Source organism: Echinops telfairi, unplaced genomic scaffold (assembly GCF_000313985.2).
Source record: "Echinops telfairi isolate 266 unplaced genomic scaffold, ASM31398v2 ScPeMD7_7469;HRSCAF=8507_1, whole genome shotgun sequence".
Classification (NCBI taxonomy): domain Eukaryota; kingdom Metazoa; phylum Chordata; class Mammalia; order Afrosoricida; family Tenrecidae; genus Echinops; species Echinops telfairi.
This window is the reverse complement of record NW_022111373.1, coordinates 92108104-92115235: the sequence shown is the minus strand read 5'-3', so window position 1 is coordinate 92115235 and position 7132 is coordinate 92108104. Positions and strand designations below refer to the sequence as shown.

The window sequence follows — 7132 nt, the reverse complement described above, 5'->3', positions numbered from 1 at the left end:
TCTTTTTCACAGCCCCTCAACTTTACCAACCAGGATGGCCTTCTCCAGGGACTGGTCCCTAATGATAGCAAAGCATGTGAGGCAAGGGCTCATCATCCTTGCCTCTAAGAAGCTGTCAAGACATATTTCTTCTAAGACAGATTTGTTAGTTCTTTAGGAAGTCCGTGAGACTTTCAAGGTTCGTCGGCAGCATCACAATTCAAATGTATCTATTCTTCCGTGGCCTTCGTTATTCACAGTCCAACTTTCACATGAATACAAGGTCATTGAGAAGACCATGGCTTCGTCAAGCACACCTTAGTCCTCAAAGTAACATTCTTGCTTTTCAGCACCTTCAAGAGATCTTGTGCAGCAGATGTACCCAGTGCAATGGTTGCCTGACCTCCAGGAGCACTGTTTGGGGGTCCAAGCAAGACGAAATCCTTGGCAACGTCAACTCCTCTCCATTGATCATGATGTGACCTATTGGTACAGTTGTGAGGATTTTGAATTTCTTTCTTTTTTTATTTTTTATTTTATTTTTCTCTAACTTAGAATTTTTTCCTGCAGCTTAATTGGGAATTTTGTCGAGTTTTTCTCACAATAAACACCATGGAGTTCTCATAAATGGCATCCTCTGGTTTTCATGTCAGCCTACTTTAAGGAGATCCACATATTTAAGATCCTTCCTTGCAGTTTGGCTCATACTAAATGATGGCTCAAGCCAAAGATCTGAGCAGCAAACAGAGCTGATCCTTCTAGAGAAAATATAGTCGAACTGCTGAGACCACTGGGTCGCCAGAGAAGACCACATATCCTGAGCCCCCAGCCTGGTGCAAGGGGAGTATAGCTGATCACTGGGCATGCAACATTACAAGCCAGCACTGGTTCGAAACCATTGCTCTGCCTGCTCCTGCTACAAAGACATTAGGAATGCCATCCCCTTCATACCCAGCTTTAATCCTTAGAGTTTCCTCTGGGCCCTTATGGGCAGATGTTACTCGAAGTTCACATGGATGCCAACATTTCTATAAGCCTCTTTGATTTTCTCACAGGGATGGAGATCAGCGGTTTATACTACAAACCTACACTGACTTGGTGATTTTAGAAGCAGCTCTACCCCTTGTGCAACCCACGTGAAATGTTTCTTGACCATCCGCAGCCCTTCCGATTCCTTCTTTGCAGTCACAGTATGACCATCGTTCTTCTGTGGGTTTCGATCCCCTGATGCCAGTCTCTAGGATTTGTTATCAGTCACATCAGCAAGAACAATTCCTGTGGTGGTTACATCAACACCACATTCAATCTTCATGTCAAACAATGTACAGTCCTGGGGCAGCCAAGATTTTCCCAATATTTCAAAAAGGGCTTATGTGGCGTGACTCATGGGATCCACTTCAGTTTGACCTCTGTCAAGTCCAGCAAATCAAAATTTGGCAGCAATTAGCTGCTCCTCAAACCATCGTGGGTCATTATTGGCACCATCCTTGAAAAACCTCCACTTTGGGTAAGTAAAACGTGTACCCTGCCTTGATGCCAGGGTTCCTTTTGAAGAGAGAACCAGTTACTGTTCTTCTACATTCCCACCCAATGGGAATCATTTCACCCTGGGGGTCAACGAAAGCTGCCTCCCCCCATGGATTGGTGAAAGCCGTTTTGAGACCTGCTTCCTGTAACACTGGAAAATACAACTGGTAGTTTTATTTGAAATCAGAGCTTTGCCTTCCAAGTGGCTCTCGGTGGTCAGTGGGCCCTTAGACGGCAGGAGGACCTTCCCTGGACTATTTACCAACTCATGGGCTTCTCTTGCTTTCCTCTCTGGGAGTTTTGGACCGATGAGCAGCACCTCAGAGGTTGCCGTCATCTCGAGTAGGCTGGGGGCTGAGACTGTCTAAGGAGAGAAGCTAGAATCCGGGAGCTTGGCAAGCTTCACCGGAGCTGCAGATTTTGGTTTTCATCCATTAAGGGTTTTTTTTTAATAAATTATTTTATTGGGGGCTTGTACAACTCTTATCACAATCCATACATCCATTCATTGTGTCAAGCACATTTGTACATTTGCTGCCGTCATCATTTTCAAAACATTTTCTTTCTACTTGAGCCCTTGATATCAGCTCCTCATTTTTCCCCTTTCCCTTCCCCTCCCTCCCTCCCCCCCTCTTGATAATTTATAAATTTTTTTTCATGTCTTACACTGACTGATGGCTCCTTTCACCCACTATTCTATTGTCCATCCCCCTGGGAGGGGGCAGAATATACTTTTTTAAATTAAATAATCATTTTATTAGGGGCTCATACAACTCATCACAATCTGTACATACGTCATTTGTGTCCAGCACATTAGTACATATGTTGACTTCATCATTCTCACAACACCAGCTTTCCACTTGAGCCCTTGGTGTTCAGCTCATTTTCCCCCCTTCCTCCTCACTCCCCCTCCCCCTGAACCCCTGAGAATTTATAATTTATTAAGTTTTAATCCATAGTGAAGACTTTGATTGGTGTTAAGAACAAAGAACATTTTCAAATAAGTTCCCACCTTAAGAAGCTAGTAACTAAATGAGGAAATTACATATAATTAGAAGGAAAAGAAAGCTATACAAACATGAATCAATAAATAGAAAAAATTAACATAAGTCTACATGGGAAAAGCACACCAGCCTGTGCGGTGCAAGACTTGTAAATAGTCAAACCCAAAGGAGGGAATAATATCAGATCTTAGATTGTGAACACTTGATGTGCAGAAGGCTATGGATGACAATGGAAGACCAAATCCATTTGCAGGGTCCCCACGTGGATTAAGCCTCCTGTGAAATGACTCTAACCATAGTTGAGGTATGTGAATAGCCTTGTTATCAGACAGAGAGCATTGGAAAGGGGATTATGGCAGATATAGTTAAGTTAAAATGCAATGCCTTATCATTTGATCTCCCTTTTAAAAATTGCTTCAGTTTTCATATTTTAAGCTTTCTCTTTGATTGACGTTTTTCTGTTTTGTCTAGTCATTATTGATTTTTGTTTGTTTGCTTTGTATGATTTTGTATGATCATGCTTTGTTTTCTGTATATGAAATACAAGATAGGTAGTGTATAGAGACAGCAACTGAATACGGGGCATGGCAGGGAAGGATGTGGGGGGAATGGGGAGCTAACAACAATTAGCACGAGAAGAAAATGTCCTGAAATCAATTATGGTGATGATTGCATAAATCTGAAGATGACTGAACATTTTAATTGTATGCTATGTGAAGTATATGCCAATAAAACTATATTTTTAAAAATAGCTATCCCAAGTGTTTTCAAGGTATATGCAAGAACTCAAACTTTTAAGTATTACTGATGTAAATATGAAATGGAACATCCACTTTGAATTACAGTTTGGTAGTTTGTTATAAAGTTAAACATAAGAGATGCTATATGATACAACAATTATGGTCCTTGGTATTTACCCAAAATAAGTGAGAGCACATGTGCACACCGAGTTTTATACAGAGAGTCAAGCCAGGAACTGGAAACAACCCAAGTAGCTACCACAGACAAGAGATGAATCATGGTACAATCATACAATGGAATACTACTTAGCAAAAGCAAAGAAATTGACTATCACTATAACAATAAATCCTAAACACTTTGTTGTATGAAAGCAGTCAAGCATAAAGCAGTACATATTTTATTATCCCACTTATATTATGATCTAGAGCAGTGGTGTAAATCTACAGTGAAAACATGTCAGAGCAGTGGTTGTTTGGGGTGTAGGGTTTAGAAAAGTAAATGCCTGTGGCCAGAGAGAATTTATCTGAGGTGATAAAGTGTTCTAGATTTTGCTTGGGATGGTAGTCACCTAGTAGAAATTTATCAAAACTCTTGAACCATACATTTAAATAAACGTAGATCTGAACATTTAAAAGCCTAGTCACTTTTTGTAGGTAAATTATACCCCAATAGAGTAGGGCTTTTTAATGGAACTATAGGAGCCCTGTGAGTGTACTGGCTATGTATTGGGCTGCTAATCACAAGGTCAGCAGTTCAAAACCACCAGCTGCTCCACCAGAGGAAGACAAGGCTAATCTCTATTCATGCAAAAGGTTACAGTCCCAGAAACCCACAGAGCTACAGGATCCCTGGTCCCGTAGGGTTGCTATGAGTCAGCATCTACTCGATGGCAGAAAGTTGGTGGTTGAAATCCACCTGACACTCTTCCAGAGGAAGATGAGGCTGTCTGCCCCCATCCAGAGACACAGCCTTAGAAACCCATGTAGGATCACAAGTCAAAAGACTCAAGGACAAGAGATTGTTGTTGTTGTCGGGTTTGGGGGTGGGGGGGTTGTATGTTCATTACTGGTTTCGCTTTGTTTGCTTTGGTTTGGGTTTATCAACAATAAGGTTAGAAACTAATCAGTAAGATCAACTTTCCTAAAACCCAAAGTCAGATTTTGTTTACACGTGCTTATCTCTAGGCTATTATTCCACTTTTGAAAGGCTTGCATTTTCAAATAAATTTATAGCAAACTTGGGTACACAGATATGACACAAGAGGAAAATTCACTTTCTAGCCATTTCTAAAAATAGCATTTATCCCTGAGATATACGTTACTATAAAATATCTTATGTAGCATTCTCATTTCTTTCACAGAAAATATATATAAAATCCATGGCTTGTGAAGAACAAGAAATTATGACCAAGTGAAGAAAGATGTCATCGTTGGTACCTCTCAGGCTCTTTAGTGGTTCAGATTGCTCAGTTACCCTCCCCGGCCACCCACAGTAGGCTTTACAGCACTCTGTTTTCTACCGAGGGTGCACTGCAGAGAGTCCCCTCTCTGTACTCGGTCTCTTGAGGTTAAAATGACATCTCTAGAGAGTTCTAGACACTGTAGTCCCTGTTACATATCTGGTTCATTAAAACCCTTTGGTTTATTTCTAGTCCTGCCTGGACAGCGGTGATCTGAAATGTAAATCGCTGCTACCTATTTCACAATAAAAGTTATTTTATTAAAATCATTATTATTAAAAATTCTATAACACATTCAGATAGTTGACAAAAATTAGAAGGAAAAAAAATGAATCCACTCATTAACAAATCTTGGCTCTTTGACATTTTCAGAAGTTCATCATTTAAATTTAAAACAAGGGCTAGTGCTGGGATTTAACATGGTGGTCTGAAGAGTGGTCCCTTTTTCCAGTTGAAGATAACCAGAGGGAAATTGACCACCATCTTCCTTATAAAGGTTGACAAGCATTTAATTTTTGTTCCAAAGCACCTGAATGTTCTCAACAGACATCAGTGGATTCTAGTTTAAAACCACAGGTCGAATTTCCTTCAAGGAAGTTCTCAAACTTTCTGATTTCACCTTCTACCTAAAATTATGTATTGATATTGTTAAAAATTACACCTTCAGTGTTTCACCTAAGTAATGTTATCTATCGGGTTATTTGAATTTTCAAATATCAGCCTCACCTGTTCCTAACCGTCTCAGTGTTATATGTTAAATTGTGTCCTTCACTGCACCCCAGCAAGGGATACTGCAGTATCTGTGAATGTGACCTTATTTGGAAATAGAGTCTGTACAAAGGTAATTAGTTAACATGAGGGCATGCTGGGATATTGCCTGACGAAAAGAATAGAGACGATAAAGAGACCGAATGGGTCAGAAGGGAGAGCATGCTGAGAACTGAGTAGATATTGAAGTGACGGTCCCTCAAACCGGCGAGTGACTGAGACAGATGACCGGAAGCAGGCGGGGACAAGACAGTCTCTTCCTCCTAGAGCCTTCTGAAAGAGCAGAGTCCTTCACACCAGGAATTCAGACTTGCTGTCTCCAAAACTGGGTTTTAGTTTGTTTTCTGGTTTTTGGTTTTTAACAGCTTCATCGTTCATGGTAATTTGTTGCTACAACCCTCGGGAAATAAACCACAGGCTCACATACTACTAAGCTACTTTCTACCCAATCGTGCTTTATACTGGGAAAATTGAGACTACAGGTAACCAGAAATCTGATTTCCATCCAATTTCATTCAAACCTATAGGCTTAAAGAGTTCTCTTTTCTTTCACAAAATACGATAAAAGACAAATTGTTTTATAATACTTTTGAGATGAACTTAGCCCTGCCACGCCCATCCTGCTGACTGTTTATTGACATCATCAACTCTTTATAGGTAGATTTTATGTGTTCTTGAAAGTGTGCTCACTTACTCAAGGGCAAATACCACTTTACCACTTTTTTCCCCCCTCATACTCACAGTATCTAGCACTGAATAGTTAAGTTAGTAAACAGTTGATATGTTAAAGTATTGGCTTTTCTTAACTCCTTGTAGAACTCAATGTTCTGGCCTGAAAGGAAAATGCTCCATCTCTGGCCTACGTGTCCCAGAGTGCCGCATGTGCGGAGCTCAGGGGGAAGGGAGAATACACTCAAGTTTGTGAAACAAACGCCATGGCTATGAATTTGTTCTTCAATCATCAGCTACATCAAATGTCACCTCTCTTTATTTTTCCAAATCAAATTCCAGATGGTGGAGTCCTCTTCCCCGAGAAATGACCGGGACTTCCATATTTGTAGGCCCCACCCACCACCAACAGAAGAACAATTAAGGAAGGCCCTCTGGCCTGGTACTCAGTCTGTCTTAATCACACAATCTTGAAAGACATTGTCCAATCCAAGTGGTTCATTCGTGGCTCATTCATTCAGTATTCACGAAATCCACCCCATCACTCGATGCTTTGCTCTGATTCCCAAAGTCCCACTGTTTCCCATTGAGTCTGCAGGCACCACCACCAGAGACCAACACATTCCAACAACCTCCACTGTCCAGCCACTCGCCTTCCGCCCTCCTCAGCCCCTCATTATGCAATCCAGTGCACTCGTTCCATGAGCACAGATCTAGGTGATATGCGTCTCCTCTGGTGACATATTGGTTACGCACTGGGCTGCGATCCGCAAGGTCCGCAGTTTGAAACTACCAAGCCTCAGGAGAAAGACGAGGCATTCTACTCCTGGAAAAAGTTCCCGTTTTTGCCTTGGAAGGCCGGAGCCATTTGACCCTGCCCTGAGGGTCCCCATGAGTCAGAGTCAGTTCCATGGTAGCGAGTTTAGAACTGGGGTTAAACATTCTCCTGGAGAAAAAGAAGTGGGACTTGGCACCGAAACCTCTG

At 41.4% G+C, this 7132-nt stretch overlaps 1 pseudogene; it reads right to left on the bottom strand.

Annotated features, from left to right (window-relative positions):
• Positions 1-600: 600 nt before the first annotated feature.
• On the bottom strand, positions 601-5856 carry LOC101644245 (annotated as a pseudogene).
• Positions 5857-7132: the final 1276 nt, after the last annotated feature.